Genomic DNA, 22,640 nt, shown 5'->3' with positions numbered 1-22,640 from the left:
CAGGTTTCCGAGTGGTTTTCATGCCCGGAGATGGCACCTACCTTTTCCATTCTCTTTGTTACATATTGCACGGCCATATCAGGCTCCCTCTTGATATCCGGAGGAACATTGTGTCTTATGTATTGAATGACTGGGACAGGTTCAAGGTGTGGACTGATGACGGTACAGGAGATAATTAGACTACACAGGAGCACTAGAAGAATGAAATGCTTAAGCCCTTCACCTATGCATCTGCATGTGAGTTGATGGCTGCCGCTGAATTGTTCGGATGTCGCTTTCAAGTGTACCGAAATGGACAAATATTTTACACCTTTCGACAACCGCCAATGCCTCTTAAACATCTTAGATTCACAGGTGACGATTTCAGTAGTGGACACTTTGATGTTTATGAATGTTTAAACTCTCAAAAGCTGGATGTGAAATTATCGATGAAACCGGTTGTGTGCTTACAACGCTTGACAGATGCCGAATGTCTCTTCAACACAAGTCCTACAAATACTGTCATAATTGAAACAAACCATGAAACTCAAACCGTTTATGACAGCAGCAGTCCAAGCTGTGAGATTTGAAACAAGATTACTGTTCACATGGCCGACTGTACGTTACATGCTCAAGAGTAAGCTCAGCGCACAGCTTGGTCAGATTACAACGGAGGGCCGAACTCACAATGTGGTATACAAAGAGATCCTTAACAAATAATTATTGGGATATTTTCCCTCAGTTTAAAAAGGTTTAATTTTCTTCTTAATAAAAATTTTAAGGCAGTACTTCACCGCTGCGAAGCGCGGGTATTTTGCTAGTATTTTATAAACAGTGGTAAGTCTGTGAGATTTGAGGCATTCAGACAAAGGCTACATAATAATGCAAAAGGGGAGAGTAGAGAATACCAAACAATTGGCATAGGATTTTTGGGGTAACCATGTTTTGCACTCTGTTTAAGAATACTGTTTTGATGTATGTGTGTGTGTGTGTGTGTGTAGTGGTGCTGACAGAAAAAAAGGTTTTATTTTACATTTATCATTGTCCTGCCTGTTGCAGTGTGTCTTCCAGGACGGAAGCATCCAGGATTGACTATGTGTGGCTTGAACTTACATTTTTTTTCTGTCAGCACCCGACACCCATACAATATTGGTTGGATAATAGGTCATATCTGATTTTTGAAATTCAATACAGTAATCCCTCGATATATATCGCGCTTCGACTTTCGCGGATTCACTCTATCGCGGATTTTAAATGTAAGCACATCTAAATATATATCACGGATTTTTCGCTGGTTCGCTGATTTCTGCGGACAATGGGTCTTTTAATTTATGGTACACGCTTCCTCAGTTTGTTTGCCCTGTTGATTTCATACAAGGGACGCTATTGGCGGATGGCTTAGAAGCTACCCAATCAGAGCACGTATTGCATATTAAATAAAACTCCTCAATGCTATAAGATATGCATCCCGCGCGGAGCTTGATTGTTTGCTTGTCTCTGCCTCTCTCTCACCCTCTCTGACATTCTCTGCGCTTGACGGAGGAGATGTGAGCAGAGGGGCTGTTTGCTTAGAATATACTGACGCTCCTCTAAAAAATGCCGCGGCAAACTTAAAAGCACACGTTTTGATTTTTTGATTGTTTGCTTTTCTTTGCGAGCGCTCTCTCTCTGAAATTCTCTGCTCCTGAAGAGAAGATCTATTTGCATTCTTTTAATTGTGAGAAAGAACTGTCATCTGTGTCTTGTCATGGAGCACAGTTTAAACTTTTGACTAAAGGGTGTTATTTCATGTCTAGAGGGCTCTAATAATGTTAACAGTGTGGGAGAGTTTGTATGGTTATTTTTATATATTTTAAGCCCTTATAAACATATGGTTTCTACTTTGCGGATTTTCATCTATCACGGGGGGTTCTGGAACGCAACCCCCATGATCGAGGAGGGACTACTGTATATATTATTATTGTCGTGCCTGTTGCAGTATGTCATCCGGGACTAACTGAAGGTAGTTTGAGCTGCCAAAAATTTTTTTTTCAGTGATAACAGTAATTGACCTAACGCTTTATGGGAAAGTGTGTGGGTATGCTGTTATAGAAAGACAGATTTAATTTTTATGTATGCCTACCTGTTTTGGTAGGTTGTCCGGGATGGAAGCATTCAGGATTGACTATATTTGGTATGAATTTGAATTTGAATTTTGAGCAGTAAAAAGGCATATTGTCCTACCAGTCTGTATTTGTGCTGACGGAAAAAATGATTTTTTTGAATTTCTTATTTTTAGTATTATTAATATCTGGACCTTACCCTTTCTGGAAAGTTGAACTTGAACTTCAAATTACTTGGTGGAGATTTTACTCTGACAATGTATTGTATCTGATAAAAAAAAAAACGGTTAGGTTCATTTGAATTTTTTTTTTTTTTTTTAAATTATAAAAAAAATTGTTAAAGCATAAAACCTATGTTTAAAAAGTGTTTTCTTTTTTTTTTGTTGTGCCTTGATCCTATCTTGCTTAGAATTAATAAAAAATCCTTACGAACTTCGGATGTCGCTAAAAAACGCTGCCACCATGGGATATTGCTAAAAAAAAGTCCTGAACGCCGGTTACAGTCAAAAAACGGTATGCAAGTTTAATGTGCTCTATAGAAAGCTTCTGAGAGTTGGTTATTCTCATTCTGCCCAGGTTTGCCCTGGCTGCCTTGGTTTTTAAATAGTTCTATATTTTAATTTTCAAAAAACAGGGCTTCTTCTAGTTGTGTTCAAACATCCGATTTTTCTAAAATGGACATGACTGAGTTATTGTCCCTATTGGGTTGGCCGGGTGCACTTTTTGGCCATGCAGCTGTGAGTGAGTGCACTCCGGCTTGGCTCCTCATTGTCCTACCCTTTTTCAGCAAAAAAATAAATAAAAAAAATTAAGTTAGCACTGGGTTGTGGTTCCACAGAATGTTCTGCCGTGGTTGGCCTGAAAAATCATCCCTTGTCCATTTACGTTTGTGCACCTTATTTTTTCGCCTGCCCTACTTATTCTTCTCTAACACTGCAAGCCTTTCATATTTAGTCCAGTCGGGAACCGCATACTAAGAGTCCTAATCCAAATGTTTTCCCACCGTTTTCCACTTTTGCTATCGTATTTGGGATTATGTTCCACAATAGTAATTTTAAGTGCGTCCAGATCATGTGAGAGGAAGTGCTGTACTAGATGCATGTGTTTTTCCTTTTCGTTCCTAATGTGTGTGTGTGTTGATGGAGTCTCGTCCTAAAGTGTTACCTGTTTCGCCTATATAGATTATCCGGCACTGTTGGCACTGGATCATAAACACAGTTATTTGTCTGGATGCTTACTCCCTGCTGTGTCGGTCTAGAGATCGAAGTTACTGGATTCCGTATGCTTTTAGTTTGTAACCAATATTTTTGTAGAGGGGTGGGTCTAGCGTTGTTGTTTCTCATAAGACTGGAAACTAACTGCTTTTTGAGATTCCTATTCTTTCTGAACACGGATATGATTCTGTGGTTGACCAGGAAGTTCGGTTCTCTCTGTTGGGTTTCCTGGAAGTTATTTTTTTATCTCACAATTTACCTTTTGACTAATCTTGGAATAAGTGGCTATTAAGGGGATGATTCGACCAGTGACCTCCCTTGGGTTATTCGTCAGGAACATATTATAACAACTTCTCAGAAAGGATCTTCCATAGCCCCTTATCCTTCAGTGCGTTAAATAGTATTTTGCTTGCTTTAATGAAATCCTCTCTCCTTGTGTAGATTCTATGAAAATGTAGTAGCTGTGATTTAACTAGGCCGCGAAATGTATGCAGGGGATTGTAACTGGTCTTGTGTAGGAGCGTATGTGTGTCCGTTTCCTTAAAGTACACCTTGATATCTAGCCTGTTATTAGTTGTAAAATCCAGGCCTTTGTAAGTGGTGGTGTCCAGGAAGTTAACACTCTGGACATCCCTCGTGTACTTTATTTGGATTAATGGGTAATGCGTGTTCGGGATGTTTACAAACATTTTGAAACTTTCTAAATCGTGTTCCCAAGTGCCCCAGATGTCGTCCAAGTATCTAATGTAATTGCCCGGGAGGATTGGACATTTGGGGAAAACCGATTCTTCCCATTCTGCCATATAGATGTTCGCATACGACGGGGCAAACCGTTTGCCCATGGCTGTGCCTTTAACCTGTAGGTAGTGCTCTGAGTTGAATTCAAAATCATTCCTAGTCAGACTAAGTTCAAGTAATCGTATTAGGTCGCTATCTGGTCTAATCTGGTTCGGAAACTTTTGAAACCATTTCTGGACTGCCTGGAGTCCCTTATCTGTTTCGATGTTCGTATATAAACTATCTATTGTGAAAAGAAAGGTATTGGTCGGGATTTCTAGGTTTTTGATTTTATCAATGAAGTCATAGGTGTCTTTTATATAGCTAGGGTCGCAGGTGGACAGAGGGTTCAGGAAAAAAAAAAAAATCTATATACTGCGGTAAGTTATATGACTCGCTCCCGCAGGGTCTTTATGTATCTTGGAAAGGAGATGGAATCTCCTCTCTTTTGGTGTGGAAGGGTCAGTTAAGTATTCTGCTTCTTTCGTTCGCAGTCGCTTATTGTTTATCATCTCCCGTACTATGTCTGTGATTGTTTGTGCCGTTTCCAGAAAGATCGGATTGTCTAACTCTTAGTAGTGCTCCGCATTGTTTAATTGTCTGAGCACTTCAAATATGTAATCTCTTCTGAGTTACAATCGCGCTCCCCTTATCTGCTGGTTTAATTATTAACTCAATTCTATCTTTCAGTACTCTGAGCGCTTCCTTTTCGGCTAAGGACATATTCTGTTCTAGTTCGGGTCTTTCTTTTGTAATTATCTGTAACTGCCTCATGTCCCTATCCATGATATCCGCTATCTCCAGTGGAACCTTGCCAATCTGATTTAATATAGAAAGGAGTCCTCTCTGAATCTGTTTCCTTTTCGAAGAAGGCTGCTAATTTAAGTCTGCGGAGGTAGTCAGATATCTCTGTTCTAATGTTCTCCCTTTGTATTTTAAGTGAACTTTGAACTATTTATTTCTTAGCTGGATTTGTAATATCTTTTGTGTCGATGCACTTCTACTTTTTCCTCTTTGGGTTGGACTCGGTCTGGCCGGCTGCACTTTTGGCTGTAAAGCCCTGATTGAGTGTATCCCGATTTGGCTCCTCATTGTCCTTACCCTTTTTGGCAAAGTGAAGGTTTGAACTGGGTTGTGGCTCCTAAGGATGTCCTGCCATGGTTGGCCTGAAATCCACCCCCGGTCCATTTCCCTTTCTGCACCTTATTTTTTGCCTACCCTACCTGGCATTACCTAGCGCTGTGAACCTTTCATGTTTAGTCCGGTCGGAAACTGTGTTCTAAGAGTCCTAATCCATATGTTTTCTCTCATTTCTACTTTTACAATCCCAGTTCGGATTATGTTCTAAAATCGTTATTTTAAGTGCGTCCAGGCCGTGTGACAAAGTGCTGTACCAAGTGTGTGTGTTTCTCTTTATCATTCCTAATATTATGTGTGTGTTAGTGGAGTCTTATCTTAAGGGTGTTACCAGTTTCCCCCACATAGTTTATCTGGCACTCTTGGCATTGGATTGGGTAGACGCAGTTTTTCGTCTCGACCCTTACTCCCTGCTGTGTTTGTCTGGTGATTGCGGTTAAGGAATTCCGTATCGTTTTAGTTTGGAGCCAATATTTTTGCGGAGGGGTAGGTCTGATTTGGCTCGAGACTAACTGTGTTTTGAGATTCTTATTTTTGCAGAATGCGGATATGATTCTATAGTTGCCCAGGAAGTTTGGTTCCTTTTGTTGTGTTTCCTGAAAGTTATTTTTTAAATCGCCCTATTGACCTTCTGACTTATTTTCGAATAAGTGGTTATCAATGGGAGAATTCGACCTACGTCCCCCCTCGGGTTATTTACCAAGAATGTATTGTAACAATTTCTTCAAAACGATCTCCCGTATCCCCTATCCTTCAGTGTGTGAACAAGTATTTTGCTCACTGTATTAAAATCTTCTCTTTTTGTACAAATCCTATGGAATCGGAGTTGTTGTAACTTTACGAAACCGCGGAAGGTATGCGGGGGATGATAGCTGCTCTTATGCAGTAGTGTGTGTGTGTGTGTCCGTTTCTTTAAAGTACACCTTAATGTCTAACCTATTATTAGTCGAAAAGTCCGGGCCCTTGTAGGTGGTGGTGTTCAGGAAGTTAACACTCTGGACGTCACTTGTGTACTTTATCTTAATCGACGGGTGATGCGTGTTCAGAATGTTTACAAACGTTTAAAACTATCCAGGTCCTGGAGCTTGCCCATAGCCATGCCCTTAATCTGTAGATAATGTTCTGAGTTAAATTCAAAATCGTTTCTGGGCAAGCTATGTTCCAGTAATCGTATTAAGTCACTGTTGGGTATATTCGGGACTGGAAATTTTAAATACCATTTCTGAACTGCCTGGAGTCCCCTATCCATTTCGATTGTTCGTATACAAACTATCGATGTCTATAGTAAACAGAAAGGTATTCGTCGGTATTTCTACGTTTTTTTATTTATATCTATAAAGTCATACGTATCTTATGTAGCTCGGGTGGCGGGTGGAGAGTGGGTTAATGAAAAAGTCTATATATTGTGCTTTTTTTGGTGCCATTTCCGGTTTGTCTAATTTTTGATAGTGCTCGGTATTGCTCAGTTGTATAAGAGCTTCGAAGATGTAATCCTCCTTATTCTGTATTACAATTATGCTCCCTTTATCCGCCGGTTTAATTACTATCTTTGTCCTATCTTTTAGTTCACTGAGCGCTTCCTTTTCCGCTACAGACAGATTGTTTCTGTTCGGGTTTTTCTTGCATAATTGTTTGTACCTTCCTCCTGTCTCTATCTATGATGTCTGCTATTTTCAGTGGGATTTGCTCCATACTGGGTTGCTAATCCGATTTTAATGTAAAAAGGAGTCCTCTCTAAATCGATCTCCTTTTCACAGAAGGCTGCTAGTTTAAGTCTGTAATGGTAATCGAATATTTCTGTTCTAATGTTCTTTCTTTGTGTTTTAAGCGGGGTTACGAACATAAGACCTCTTTCTAGTACTAATATTTGATCCATCATCAGGTTAGTGCCCTCGCTAAGATTGACTATGTTTGTTTTCACTGCCCCATCTGCAGATTTAGAGGACACGGGGATTACCAGTTTAAATACTCTGTCCAATGGTTTCACATCCTAGTCACCGTTTCTGTCGTCTAGTGGATTTTCTGTATTCGTAAAGTCTTTTTCCGGAAGCGGTGGGATATGCGGAAAGGTTGTCTTGATAAGTCTATTTGTGTCTTCTAGGTTTTCTGTATCCATTCTGCCTAAGTCCATTGAATAGTTTATTATTGGGATATACACTTTACTGTTTGGAAAGGCCGTTGTTGCCACTTTATACATCCTGTGTATTTGTTTTGATGTTGTTTCCCTGACCTTGTTCTGTTTTATGCCAAACGATAGCACCACTGTCTTCATCTTGGGGTTTGGGGCCAGTTTTTATAAGATTGCTGTGGCATTTAGAAACTTGGCCCCCTGGTGACTATTTGCACCAGTGAGAACTGGTGTTCTGGGATTCTCGACAGGTTAGAATCCCCAATGAAAAGATGCTTTTCTTTAGGCACCAGAAACCAATCTATATTCTTCCTAAAGGTATTAATATGTCTTCTGTGTTTGACCTTGGTCAGGTTAGGTCCATAACGCTTCTAAATCCATCTCTTCCTCCCAGTTGGCTGCATCCCTCTGTCCTATAATGGGACTGGCTTGTACGTCAATAATTTCCCTCTCTTCTCCTATAGTGCTCTTCTGTTCTTCTTCCTCCATCATCTCTATCTTATCCTCTAATCCTCCTACTCCTACCCCAGCCTGTCTGTCCTAGCCACAGTCGGGTTTTCCTGTACCATCTTGTCATGTGTATCCAGGACTGTCAAGGTGTGCTGTGCCCAGGCCGTGTTATTCTGGAACAGTAGCTCTGCCATTGCCAAGCTTGCAAACACTGGACTCAAGTTCTGGGTCATCACACCCAGACATCTCTGGATAAAAGGAGGGGAATTTTTTTCTTTCTCTATTTTCTTCAACTATAGTCTGGTGATGTTTGGCCTGGATCAGCTTCTGGGTGATTTTGGACAATGTTAATGTTTACCATTTCTTTTCTACTTTTCTATCTGTTGCTTTTCTTCCTAGAGCAGTGAGTTTGGTTTGTTTTAGTTTTTTTATCCGGTAATTTATCTGGTTCTAATTGAGCGCTATTTTAAGGTTCTTTAGTTCTCTTTTTAAGTGGTTATATGTATTAAAAAGACTTTTACCGGCCTGCCCCCTGAACATTAAGCCGATGGACTGCACCTGGGCTACAGTGGAACGACGATTCCCTGAAGTTTGCCCGGAATGCTATTGTTTTCCCTGGCAGCCGACAGGCTGACGATTCCATGCCACGAGAGCCCTTTTTAGTTCTTGAAAATGATCTGTTGTATCGAGTTGCGACTCATGAGGGCGAGGTATGGAAATTGTTGCTAGTGCAGCGTACCTTCCGGCGGGAGATATGCGAACTAGCTCATGCCCACTTCCTAGGCGCCCACCTCAGGGCCGAGAAAACTTTGGAGCGGATAAAACTCCATTTTTACTGGCCCAGAATTAATGAGGAGGTTCCGGCGTTTCTGTCAGTCCTGCCCGGAGTGTCAGACCCACCAGATACCTAGGAGGGACCATGCTCCTCTCGTTCCTCTACCCCTAATTGACATTCCCTTTGAGAGAATAGGGGTGGACCTGGTAGGACCCCTGGAGCCCTCGAACCGTGGCCATAAATATATATTGGTCATGGTTGATTACGCAACTCGATATCCAGAGGCGGTTCCGCTGCGCTCCGCTAATACAAAGAATATCGCACGGGAATTGGTCAACCTATTTTCTAAAGTGGGTATACCCAAGGAAGTCCTCACGGACCAGGGTACACCCTTTACCTCGGATACGTTCAGGGAGGTTGCTAGGTTACTCAGTATTAAGCACCTGAAGACGTCTGTCTATCACCCACAAACAGACGGGTTGGTAGAGCGTTTTAAGCCAGTAGGGAGTGGCGGGGTACTAACCTTTCTTTCTTTGTTTCCTACAGAAAAAAGACACACCGCCAATATGAGCCTACATTCACCAATGACCGCAGTACACTACTTCCGCCCTTCCTCTGTTCCTCCATCTATGACGTCATCAATCCCATCATCCATCTTGGTTCCTTCCCAGCATACCTCTACTTCCGGCACCTCCTACATAAATACTCCTCCGCCGCCATCTTTGATCGGTCAGATACGAAAAGTTCTCATGTACTTGACCGTGGTAACGAATTGTGCCGTTTCTTGATTATTGTACAGTATACGGGGCCGGAAACCCCAAACCTTTGATTGTCTTCTCATTTCTTTACTATATATATATATATATATATATGTGGATATATATATATATATATATATATATATATATATATATATATATGTGTGTATATATATATGTATATTTATCTGTACGTATGTATGTATATATGTATATGTGTGTGTATGTATGTATGTATATGTATATATATATGTTGATATGTGTATATACAAAGTATATGTAGATGTGTATATATATATATATACAGTGGTGTGAAAAACTATTTGCCCCCTTCCTGATTTCTTATTGTTTTGCATGTTTGTCACACAAAATGTTTCTGATCATCAAACACATTTAACCATTAGTCAAATATAACACAAGTAAACACAAAATGCAGTTTTTAAATGATAGTTTTTATTATTTAGGGAAAAAAAAATCCAAACCTACATGGCCCTGTGTGAAAAAGTAATTGCCCCCTTGTTAAAAATAACCTAACTGTGGTGTATCACACCTGAGTTCAATTTCCGTAGCCACCCCCAGGCCTGATTACTGCCACACCTGTTTCAATCAAGAAATCACTTAAATAGGAGCTGCCTGGCACAGAGAAGTAGACCAAAAGCACCTCAAAAGCTAGACATCATGCCAAGATCCAAAGAAATTCAGGAACAAATGAGAACAGAAGTAATTGAGATCTATCAGTCTGGTAAAGGTTATAAAGCCATTTCTAAAGCTTTTGGACTCCAGCGAACCACAGTGAGAGCCATTATCCACAAATGGCACAAACATGGAACAGTGGTGAACCTTCCCAGGAGTGGCCGGCCGACCAAAATTACCCCAAGAGCGCAGAGACGACTCATCCGAGAGGTCACATATGACCCCAGGACAACGTCTAAAGAACTGCAGGCCTCACTTGCCTCAATTAAGGTCAATGTTCACGACTCCACCATAAGAAAGAGACTGGGCAAAAACGGCCTGCATGGCAGATTTCATTAGGGCTCGTCTCAATTTTGCTAAGAAACATCTCAATGATTGCCAAGACTTTTGGAAAATACCTTGTGGACTGATGAGACAAAAGTTGAACTTTTTGGAAGGCAAATGTCCCGTTACATCTGGCGTAAAAGGAACACAGCATTTCAGAAAAAGAACATCATACCAACAGTAAAATATGGTGGTGGTAGTGTGATGGTCTGGGGTTGTTTTGCTGCTTCAGGACCTGGAAGGCTTGCTGTGATAGATGGAACCATGAATTCTACTGTCTACCAAAAAATCCTGAAGGAGAATGTCCGGTCATCTGTTCGTCAACTCAAGCTGAAGCGATCTTGGGTGCTGCAACAGGACAATGACCCAAAACACACCAGCAAATCCACCTCTGAATGGCTGAAGAAAAACAAAATGAAGACTTTGGAGTGGCCTAGTCAAAGTCCTGACCTGAATCCAATTGAGATGCTATGGCATGACCTTAAAAAGGCAGTTCATGCTAGAAAACCCTCAAATAAAGCTGAATTACAACAATTCTGCAAAGATGAGTGGGCCAAAATTCCTCCAGAGCGCTGTAAAAGACTCATTGCAAGTTATCGCAAACGCTTGATTGCAGTTATTGCTGCTAAGGGTGGCCCAACCAGTTATTAGGTTCAGGGGCAATTACTTTTTCACATAGGGCCATGTAGGTTTGGATTTTTTTTTCTCCCTAAATAATAAAAACCATCATTTAAAAACTGCATTTTGTGTTTACTTGTGTTATATTTGACTAATGGTTAAATGTGTTTGATGATCAGAAACATTTTGTGTGACAAACATGCAAAACAATAAGAAATCAGGAAGGGGGCAAATAGTTTTTCACACCACTGTATATATATATATATATATATATAGTAAAAGGCGCTATATAGCCCGACCCAGCACAGACTACACAGAGGTATGTGTACAACAAACAGGTTTTTTATTTCTTTTCTTCAGCCGTGGGGCACGCCTTCCCCGTGTCCCACAGGCCCAACACAGTCCCAAAAGCACAAAACAGACTTTACACTACCCTTCCTGGCACCACCACTCCTCCCAGGCAACCTCGTCCTCTTCCTCCTGATTCTGGCCCTGAATGAAGGGAGGTTGGCCCGTTTTATAGCCCACCCGGAAGTGCTCCAGGTGCCTGACTAGCTGGTCTTAATTGCACCTCCAGGTGGGGCTGGTAAGTCGTCCCTTGTGGCGGCTGGCTCTCCGCTGCACCCTGTAGCGGCCACACCATCTCCCAAACGGGCTGTGGTGGACTCCATGTCCCATGGAAGACGGGGGAGAGTGAGGAAGAACCCACAGCCAGGGAGACTGCCCCCAGGCGCCCCGGGGCAGGTATTGCACTGTCCATGGTGGCTCCCCTGGGACGTATGCAGCAGAGGCATCCCGGCCGGGCATGGGACCCAGCTTTCCGTCACACTATATATATATATATATATATATATATATAATATGGATAGGATGGACTGCAGGTGCTCATCAGTGAGGCGACTCCTGTGTGCTGTTTTGTTAGTCTTTATCACTGAGAAGAGCTTCTCACACAGATATGTGCTACCAAACATGCACAAGGTTCGAGCCGCATGTAGACGGAGCTGGAGCATTTGTGCGGTAATGGAGTGAATAAACTGTGCGGGCCCTGCAGTATCGAACTTTGCCTTAAGTGTGCCATTACACTGCAGCTCAATCCCCTCCATCTCAATCTGCACAGGTGCAGTTTCCACATCGACGGCAAATGGGTTGCGAAACAACTCAAAATTCTTTTTTTGTTCTTCAAAGTCACCAAAGCGCCGTGCGAACTCAGTGCGCTCAGTTTATCAGCAAAGTGCGTATTTGGGAACACCGTTGTGCCGACTTGGTTCAACATTATTTGGCAACAGGGAAAGTGGGGCAAGTTGCACTGCTGCATTTGTGTCTCCCATAAAAGTAGCTTCACTTGAAATCACTTTGTGATTTTGCACGGGTAAAAACGTCCGCTGAAGTGTCAGATTCTTCTTTAACTCTTCTGCTTTCTGTATCTTGTGCATTGCATTCAGGTCTTTCAGGTTATCCTGATGTTTTGTCTCATAGTGCCGTCTTAGATTAAATTCTGTAATTACAGCCACATTAGCTCCACAAATGAGACACACGGGTTTACCCGCAATGTCAGTAAACATATACTCAGCCTCCCATCGGTTTTTAAAGGCTCTATTTTCAGAATCACCTTTTCTTTTCAGTATCGTGTGAGCTAGCTTCGCAATAACTTGCAGCATCATAAGCTAGACTTGATTAACGCGGTAAGTGTTCGGCAAGGCAGCTGAAGCGCTGCATTATGGGATCTGTAGTTTATTGTGTTACCAGCGCTTCATATCCCTGGGCCATTAATAACAATAATATATAAAATGATCTCGCGGGCCGGATATAATTACACGCCGGGCTGGATGTGGCCCGTGGCCCTTGAGTTTGACACATATGGACTAAATAGAACATGAAAAGATATATTTTTTCAAATGTGATCGCGCAATTCAGATCGAGTTGACGCGCACTACAGTGGTTTTGCCTGCGTGCCTCAATAAGTCATCCTCCCCTCGCTCTTACTTTTTTACCATTCATCTAATGAATGCACTGAGGATGGCTTTACCAAACAATTATTGGAGGCGAATTGATTATTCATAAAGCTTGAATTGGTGATCTGTTTTTCTGTGTTATCTTCATATTTTTTCATACTTCTCAAACTATGGTGGTGCGAGGGTAAAATGAATCGGGAAGCGCTGATCAATGTAATCAGTGTACCATGAAATCATGCATTGACAGAAGTTCCCCTTTGCTTGTAATGCAAAGTGTGATTAAATGCATTCTTTTTTAACCCATTATGGAGCACATGCATCGAAGCTTCTCAGCTGTGCTTGTGCTAAGAAAAGGAAAGATTTTAAAAATAACGTAACACGATTGTCAATGTAACCTTTTGTAAGTAGTGCCTGGAGGATTCAGTGTGAAGAAACTCTAGAGACAGCGTGTGTATTAACTTGTGGAGTTTTCTGTGAGTATTTGGTAGCAGCGTCACAAAGACACTTCTGTAAGTCTGCGTTAGCTGCGGAGCTCAGCTCAGAGCGAAATGAGGTGAATGGGAGGGGAGATGATGACGTGACTCCCCCACCCGCCTTAACTGTCAATCCCCCACAAACACAGTCTCTCGGAATTTGCATAAGCACACCCCTTCACCTACAATTTTAACTTGGTTACAAAGTGATCAAAACTCTCGTTTATATCCTGCGTCCTCATTAAACTTGAATCCCGGATTACCCGTGGGCATGACAAACGCCAGCGGCAGCGTGTCTATGAACTTAATTTAAAGTTTAGGTTTACACCTTTCTTTGTTTCCGAAGTAGCAGCACTCATGAATATGGTAGTATATGTCACTCGCTCACTTTTTATTGTTTCGCTGCCTTCTCAATTATGTAATGCATGTTTTCTTCAGCGCTTTTTTGAGCTCTTCCTGGTTTTCTATGTATTGCGTTGACAGTCAGTTCACGTGATTACGTGGGAGGCGTAATGATGTCAAACGAAACTCCGCCCCCCCACGTCATTCCAGCTCAACTCCATTACAGTTAATGGAGAAAAATACCTTCCAGTTATGACCATTAGGCGTAGAATTTAAAAATGAAACCTGCCCAACTTTTGTAAGTAAGCTGTAAGGAATGAGCCTGCCAAATTTCAGCCTTCTACCTACACAGGAAGTTGGAGAATTAGTGATGAGTGAGTCAGTGAGTGAGTGAGGACTTTGCCTTTTATTAGTATAGATTACTATTGAAATGGTTATTCAATCACAGGAGATAAGGTTGGCCTAACTGACACACCTGATTGATTGACACCTGGGGTTAAGGTCATCAGTTAGTCAGAGATAAAAGCAGTATTGGTGAGGTAGGGCATTGTAAGACTTAGAATTTATCCTCTGAAGATGCTTAATAGAATAAGCGAAATGTTAGGGTATTGTTTGTCAAATGTGATTGTCTTTCTCCCTTTGTTTCTTGTTGAATCCAGTGGGGAAAGATTACTCTTATATTTAAAATTCATAAAAAGAGCTCCGTTTTCGTTTTTAATACTTTTTTTTTGCAGGCCTGCCTTTTTCTAATATATAGATTCAAATTTAAAGATTTCACTTTGCACAGTAAGTGTCTGTGTTTGTCTTTTTTGCATGTTTTTTGTATCTGGGGATTCAGTACATGGTTTGGTACAAAATAGTGTACTTTACTCTTGGACTAGTTAAATGAGTTTAGGAAACTATTTTGGAGCAAACTGTCCCCCAAACATTATTTTTTACATATAGTGATTAGAGGGTTTTTTTTAGAAGTAGATAGTATTTGCTTGGATTTTTAGTGTATTTTTATTTATTGAAAGAGAGCACTTATCAGTACTTATATTAAAAAAAACACTTGGTGTGCAGATTGATTTTAGTAATACAGGCCTATTTTTTTTTTTTTATAAAAATAAAATCTCCCTAGTTTAAAAATTGTTTACTGTATTTTTAGTTTGTTTTGGATTTGTGTTTGTTATATAGAAAGATGCTTCAACTGAGACAACAAATAGGTTTCAACCTCAGGATGAGATAGACATGGATCTAGTTCCGGGGACATGATGAATTTCTGACATTAGAACATATTGATGAACAGGATGTACAAAAGGTTTTACATTTTGCTAAAATAAAATATAGGATTAAACTCACTGATTCATCTATTCAGAAATTTAGATCATTCTTGAACAATGGAGGCATCAGGGAATTTGATTTGGAAGCCTCTGAACTTTATAAAATACATGATTTGGATCTGAGATGTCAGGAATGGAGTATCGTGGGTCCACTCATTCCAAAAGAGAAAAAGCAGGTAAACCTTTTGGATGGTCCCAATTTAGTACAGGTATCTTCATCTTCTCCTTCCTCTTTTGATCCATCTCGAAATTCCCAATAAAGATTGATCATTGGGTGAACAGAATTTACAAATAAATGTGGTATCATCCTCTACAGTTTCCTTCCCCTAAGGTTAAGAGTATTGGATGGAGGGTGGCAAGGACATATGGAAGGGAAGAGGGGGGTGATCAGGGAATACAAGGTTTAAATTTGAAATTGGTGGCTCCTGGGTCATTATCTTCTCCTTTTTCCTCGTGGGGTGTATCCAAGATGATAAAACAAATGGGGATATTGGAAAGGAGGGGGTCCAGCTCAGAAGAATTGAATGGAGTTGTAAATAGGAGTGTGGATAAATCTGGGAGGGTCAAGCCAGAGAAATATGAATAAAAGAACTAAGAAATGTATCGGGTATTCTTTGCCGTTACGGGGGATGAGAATGGGGGTGGGGGTGGGGGGGTGGTAATTTGTCCATATTCATCCCCGGATTCAATTATTTCTTTCAGCCAAACACAGGGAGAAGGTGGAGTGGGGAACAACAACAACATTTATTTCTATAGCACATTTTCATACAAACAGTAGCTCAAAGTGCTTTACATATTAAAGAATAGAAAAATAAAAGACACAATAAGAAAATAAAATAAGTCAACATTAATTAACATCGAATAAGAGTAAGGTCCAATGGCCAGGGTGGACAGAAAAAACAAAAAAACTCCAGACGAACGGAGAAAAATAATAAAATCTGTAGGGATTCCAGACCATGAGACCCCCTGACCAGTCCCCTCTGGGCATTCTACCTAACATAAATGAAACAGTCCTCTTTGGATTTAGGGTTCTCACGGAAGGACTCGATGATGGTCACGTAGACTTCTGCCTTTTAATCCGTCCATCATTGTTGGTGCATCATGATGCTTTGAGTAGGTGGTGGTGGCCAGGCTGCCACCACAAAGAAACCGGAAAAAGAAACAGAAGAGAGAGTAGGGGTCAGTATGGATTTTAGAGCCACCATGAATAGTTATTATGATGAATTGAACATACAGAGTATCAGGATTAAGTTAAAGTGAAGTTATAAAAAGGCCATGTTACAGTAATGTGTTTTCAGCAGTGTTTTAAAGTGCTCTACTGTATCAGCCTGGCGAATTCCTTTCGGCAGGCTATTCCAGATTTTAGGTGCATAGCAGCAGAAGGCCGTCTCACCACTTCTTTTAAGTTTTGTTCTTGGAATTCTAAGGAGACCCTCATTTGAGGATCTGAGGTTACGATTTGGAATATAAGGTGTCAGACATTCTGATATATAAGATGGAGCGAGATTATTTAAGGCTTTATAAACCATAAGCAGAATTTTAAAGTCAATCCTGAATGACACAGGTAACCAGTGTAGTGACATTAAAACTGGAGTAATGTGTTCAGATTTTCTTTTCCTAGTTAGGATTCTAGCAGCTCCATTCTACATTCGTTGCAAACGATTTATGTCTTTTTTGGGTAGTCCTGAGAGGAGTGCGTTACAGTAATCTAGTCAACTGAAAACAAACGTGTGAACTAATTTCTCAGCATCTTTCAAAGATATAAGAGGTCTAACTTTACTTCTGTTTCTTAAGTGAAAAAATGCTGTCCTAGTGGTCTGATGAATATGCGATTTAAAATTCAGATTACAGTCAACAATCACCCCTAAGCTTTTTACCTCCGTCTTGACTTTTAATCCTAATGTATCCAGTTTATTTCTAATAGCCTCATTGTATCCATTATTGCCAAATGTCCCGTTGCAGGTAGAAGGGAGCAAATGTGATGTTGTAGAGGTTCAACAAAGATTGGGAGGTGTTTTGGACTTACCTGGGTCGAGAGCAACTTATCTTCTTGGATCCAGGATACTTGGAGGTGGAGTCTGGAGAACCTACAAGGGAAGAGATAAAAGAGGTTAGAGAAAATTGGAGGCTTTAAAAATTTCAGAAGTAGATGGGTTTAGAAAATTGCAGGGACAGGGAATGAAAAATCAGATTGTGATGCCCGATATTCTTGTAGGGACTTCTCCTCTATCTTTAGAACAGCCTTTGTTGGAACTGGAAGAAATGGATGAGGGATTAGAATGGTGGTGGGGTTTAGAAGGGAAGAGTTGACACGATATTGTGGGCGACTCCAGTTCCCAGACTGATCCCAATAATTTTTGGGATATAAATAAAATTGAAATAGTTGATCGGCCAATTAGGGAGGATGAGTGGAGAAGGAATAAAAAGGTCCTGCTGATTAGTAAGAGATTCATTCAGTATTTCAAATGTTTATTTCTTTTAATTTTGATGATTATAACTGACAACTAATGAAAGTCCCAAATGCATTATCTCTGAAAATTAGAATATCAATTAAGACCAATGCAAAAAAAGGATTTTTAGAAATGTTGGCCAACTGAAAGGTATGAACATGAAAAGTATGAGCAGGTACAGCACTCAATATGTAGTTGGCCTGGATTACTGCAGCAATGTGGCGTGGCATGGAGTCGATCAGTCTGTGGCACTGCTCAGGTGTTATGAGAGCCCATGTTGTTCTGATAGTGGCCTTCAGCTCTTCTGAATTGTTGGGTCTGGCGTATTGCATCTTCCTCTTCAGAATACCCCATAGATTTTCTATGGGGTTAAGGTCAGGTGAGTTTGCTGGCCAATCAAGAACAGGGATACCATGGTCCTTAAACCAGGTACTGGTAGCTTTGGCACTGTGTGCAGGTGCCAGGTCCTGTTGGAAAATGAAATCTGCATCTCCATAAAGTTCGTCAGCAGCAGGAAGCATGAAGTGCTCTAAAACTTCCTGGTAGACGGCTGTGTTGACCTTGGACCTCAGAAAACACAATGGACCAACACCAGCAGATGACATGGCACCCCAAACCATCACTGACTGTGGAAACTTTACACTGGACCTCAAGCAACGTGGATTCTGTGCCTCTCCTCTCTTCCTCCAGACTCTGGGACCTTGATTTCCAAAGTAAATGAAAAATTTACTTTCATCAGAGAACATAACTTTGGACCACTCAGCAGCAGTCCAGTCGAGACGCTTCTGACGCTGTCTCTTGTTCAAGACACAAGGAATGCGACAGCTGAAGCCCATGTCTTGCATACGTCTGTGCCTGGTGGTTCTTGAAGCACTGACTCCAGCTGCAGTCCACTCTTTGTGAATCTCCACCACAGTTTTGTTTCACAATCCTCTCCAAGGTACAAGCAGTTATCCCTGTTGCTTGTACACTTTTTTCTACCACATCTTGTCCTTCCCTTCGCCTCTCTATTAATGTGTTTGGACACAGAGCTCTGTGAAACAGCCAGCCTCTTTAGCAATGACCTTTTGTGTCTTGCCCTCCTTGTGCGAGGTGTCAATGGTCGTCTTTTGGACATCTGTCAAGTCAGCAGTCTTCTTCATGATTGTGTAGCCTACAGAACTCGACTGAGAGACCATTTAAAGGCTTTTGAGTTAATTAGCTGATTAGAGTGTGGCACCAGGTGTCTTCAATATTGAACCTTTTCACAATATTCTAATTTTCCGAGATACTGAATTTGGGACTTTCATTAGTTGTCAGTTATAATTATCAAAATTAAAAGAAATAAACATTTGAAATACATCAGTCTGTGTGTAATGAATGAATCTAATATACAAGTTTCACTTTTTGAATGGAATTACTGAAAAAAATCAACTTTGTCATGATATTCTAATTTTATGACCAGCACCTATATAAGGGAAACCAAAAATACTGTTAAGGCCCGTTTTATTCAACATCTCAGATTAATTGAGAGTCAAAAAAAACTGACAATTATATCTTCATTTTCATCAATCAGGTCATGACCCCCTGGTTTTTTTCCATAGAGACCGAAACCTATTGGAACAAGAAAATGAGATTTTGAAAAAGAATTGGAATGGATTACGGCTTTTGACACTTTTTCCTAATGGGTTGAATGAGAAGTAATTATCCAGGTAGTTAAGTGTATTTCAATTTATGAGATTGGAATTGAAATAAAAACAATTGATAAAATATTGTATATAGTGAACCCATCCATGCATGCCAGCTCGCTGGTACCCCCCACTCTAAGCCTAACCCAGCTAGTGTCCTGTTTCAGTTAAGGGAGGAATTTTTGTCTCTATTGTTTAGTCTCTTTCGAGCGGATAGTATATATTGAGCTAAAGGCCTAGGGGAGGAGGAGGTTATTTAAATTGTATTTAATTTTGTCTGGCCTAACATAATTGTTTGACAGATTCTATTAGTCTAAATAGGTAATTTCTGTTTACAATAGCTGAGATTGAGATTTTTGGTAGAGTCCCATTAAATACAGTGGAACCTCGGTTCACGACCATAATTCGTTCCAGAACTTTGGTCGTAAACCGAGTTGGTCGTGAACCGAAGCAGTTTCCCCCATAGGATTGTATGTAAATACAAATAATCCGTTCCAGACCGTACAAACTGTATGTAAATATGTAAAAATATGTAAAGATTAAGCACAAATATAGTTAAATTACACCATAGAATCCACAGTGTAATAGTAAACTAATGTAAAAACATTGAATAACACTGACACAAAACACCCAGGCTCCCTGATCAGCTACAGGAGCTGGCTCGCTCACGCGCTCTCTCTCTGTGTAGCGCAAGCGCACAAACGCGCACACACACACACACCTATCCGTCCCCCCAATCCCTTCCCTGTCAGCTGCCCGGCTCTCTAATCTCTCTGTAGAACGTGCTCGCGCAGCATTTTTTTTAAAATGACTTTTAAGCACAGCAGAAAAAATCCAAGCGCTTGCAAAACCAACTCACAAGCAAACAAAAAGTGAGATTGCAGGAGATCACGCTATTAAACCTAAAGCCTGATCGCTGTAAACAATGTTTTTAAAATGAGTTTTAAGCACAGCAGATAAAAACATCGCACAAATCCGAACTTCATTTAAAAACCAACTTGCAAGCAACCAAAAAAGTAACATTGCAACAAATCACACGATGAAGTCCTCCATGTAAACAATTTTTAATGAGTTTTAAGCACAAGGAAAAAAGCGAACATTTGAAAGAGAAATGTAACATCGCACCTAATCGCGCTATGAAAAACTCCATCTTTAAACCTTTCATGAGTTTTAAGCACAAGGAAAAAAGCGAACATTTGAAAAAAGAGAAAAATAACATTGCAACAAATGCATTATGAACTAAAAAAAATTACTTTTGAAAAATCCGTAATACAAAAACCACCAAGAAAACTAACCTTGCATGAAACGAGTTCTGGCATGAAGTGTTTTCCTTCAGGTGTTTTCTCTCTTGTGATTTCTTGTGTTTCTGGTGTTTTTAGCTGTTTAGCTGGTGGGAGTGAAAGCCTCATGCAGCCATTCCAAAAAGAACGTTCTTGTGACCCTCCACATTACTGGCAGTCTGGCTTTGTTTACATTGTGCTGCTTGAAAGCACGAGGGTTCTCCGATTGGTAAATGAGTAAACTGGTAAACATTTTTTCCACCTTTTGTAATTTCTCTTTACTTCGATTTCAATTTTCTTCAAAACTTTCTTCTGACCACTCTCCACTTGCTTAGAAGCCATAGTTAACTGCAAAAGCACACGAAATACTGTAGAGCACAAAGAGAGTGCACGTCTTATTGAAAACAATGAACAAGGAGCGGCTTTGCTTAAATGAAAAAGCATGGCAGCTCTCTTCTCTCTCAGGCTGCCTGTGGGGAGGGATGGTTTCGCTTGCACTACAGCCTACAGATAGGCAGGCAAACACGTGCAGCAATCTCCTCCTCCCCCTTCCCAGCAGGCACGTGCTAGCTCGCCCTTTCTCTCTCTCTCTCTCTCTCTCAACTGAGGACGCAAGGGAAACTGGCTTGTTCAGAAAACACGTGAAGCAATCTCCTCCTCCCCACCCTAGCAGGCTCGCTCGCCCTTTCTCTCTCTCTCTTTCTCTCTCTCTTTCAGCTCAGCTTGCAGGCAGGCAAGGGAACCTGGCTTGTTCGTATACCGAGTGTGTGGTTGTGAACCGAGGCAAAAGTTTGGCGATCTTTTTGGTCGTGAACCGGGACGTTCGTGAACCGAGGTTCCACTGTAGTTAGGTAGAAAAGATCACACTGGTAATGACTCGATTAAAATTTTGTTGGTTTAGGTCCAATGAGTGCCTATTAATTTGTCATTTTAAGTATTTATCTATAGGTTATTTGTCTCCAACAGGTAATTATTAAAGTGGTCACATGATTTAATTAAACATCTGGTGTCCCAGAGTAAGGGTTTAAAAGCTGTCCTTAGTTCAGTTTTCTTTGTTCCTCTGATGAAGGGACTCCAAGCCTCGAAACGTTAGGAAGGCTTTGTCTATTTCATTCTTGTTTCTGTTTTTTTTTTTTTTTAAACTTATTTTTTGCTTTTTTACCCAAGATTTTTTTAACAGTTTAAGGTAAAACTAAAGTTTTTTTCCTAATCTTACTTTATATTTACAGGATCCTGTTTAAAGTAAGTATTTTTGGTAATTTTTAATTTTTTACAGTGCACTTTTTTTTCATGTTAACATTTTGTTCACTTTATACTAATCAGATGAATTATATTAACGGTTAAAATTACCTGTAATTTATTATTTCAAAATACTTACCTTAGAAATACTTACTTGTTTGTCATGTGGGTCCTGTTTCCATTTCATATTATTGGGCTGGTGAGTAGAAAAAGAATTTAATTATACATGTTAAATAAAATTTTCTAGCAAAAAATTTCCTAAATTTCTGTGACATTGTTTAAAAACTTGAATACTTAGCTTTTGGAGGACTGACAGTAACTTGTATTTTAATTTTTAGCTAATATCTGTCTTTTTGTCTTGTGGTATTTTGTTTTTATAGCCAATGTGACGACATCTATTAGGATGGAAGCAATCCATCACCTGGAGATTGAAGCGAGTCCACATCCACCCAAAGGTATGGCCAAACAGGTAGATTATCTAGGTTTTATCAAACCCTCCTCACCAAATTCAGAAACTACCTTAAAAATTAAAGTAAATACAGATTTATGGTTGCAGAATGTAATTAAGGTATTGAAAGAACATTATGAACAGGTCATAAAAGGTTACTGTAAACAGTTACCTGTGGCAGACGAGTTAGCACAAGGGGACTTGCCTCTTTCAGGTGAACGGCATGTCCTTCAGGGGTCTTCCTCCGACCTGGGAGGTTCGATGTCTGGCGATTCAGTTCCCCATATTCCGGTGGTTTTGTCTTCGCTGGCTTCGGGCCCTCCAGCTTCAGATAATTATCCCAGGACTAGCGAGGTAAAAATTAGATCTTCTCCCCTGTTTCTTTGACGTCAATCCTGGTGAGAGGCCCTGGTAAAACAAATGGTTGGTTTCAGATTCAGTTGGCATGGATGTTCAGTCTAACATACAGGCAGCTCAAATTGAGAAAAGTTATTAACTTCTCATTTGGAAAA

Source organism: Polypterus senegalus, chromosome 11 (genome assembly GCF_016835505.1).
Source record: "Polypterus senegalus isolate Bchr_013 chromosome 11, ASM1683550v1, whole genome shotgun sequence".
Classification (NCBI taxonomy): Eukaryota; Metazoa; Chordata; class Cladistia; order Polypteriformes; family Polypteridae; genus Polypterus; species Polypterus senegalus.
The sequence above is the reverse complement of the archived record's forward strand: the minus strand, read 5'-3'. Positions refer to the sequence as shown.